Below are 718 nucleotides of genomic sequence, written 5' to 3'. Positions count from 1 at the left end.
TTTACCATTATATTGTTAATCCAAATACTGTAACTCACCGGATAGGAGCTAAAGACCATCGGGCATAACCTTTTACAACATGAACTACATTCGCATAATTCACATATAATATGTTAATTGCTTATTATATATGTGCTTGCAGTTAAAATATTACGTGCGTTCAATTAATTTACATACATATAACTTGTTAACTGCAGATAAAGAATATGATTGTTATTTTGGACTAGAGTACACAATGCAAGATGAACTCTAGTGCATGAAATAATTTATCATAATCATTAGGTAAAGACCGAAGAGATTAATATTGTCAAGAAACTCAATCTTTTTCAATTTTCTTGAAATATGATTACAACACTAAAATTGCATATATTGAAAGATACAAAATAGGATAGAAATGAGTGTGAACTAGTGTCTGCCTGGCCTACACATGGGCAAATCCTCAGCAAAATTAGGGTTTGCTTGAATAATTGGATTTCTTTCAAAGAAATTGACTGGCTTTAGTTGAAAGGTAGATGTAACTGTGGGCATTACCGGAAAATCCTCTTGACATGGTAGGTGATGAAATCCTAAAGTGTACCATAATACGATGTCTTGCTTCTCAATCCCACGATTCCTATTAAATATCAACCAAACTTAAATTAAACAAGAAAATATATAGTAAGAAATTCAAAATATATCTAAAAATGGTACTCACAATTAAATTTTGTCGAAGTACAAA

The sequence above is a fragment of the Ipomoea triloba genome, chromosome 16 (assembly GCF_003576645.1).
Source record: "Ipomoea triloba cultivar NCNSP0323 chromosome 16, ASM357664v1".
Lineage (NCBI taxonomy): Eukaryota > Viridiplantae > Streptophyta > Magnoliopsida > Solanales > Convolvulaceae > Ipomoea > Ipomoea triloba.
The sequence above is the reverse complement of the archived record's forward strand: the minus strand, read 5'-3'. Positions refer to the sequence as shown.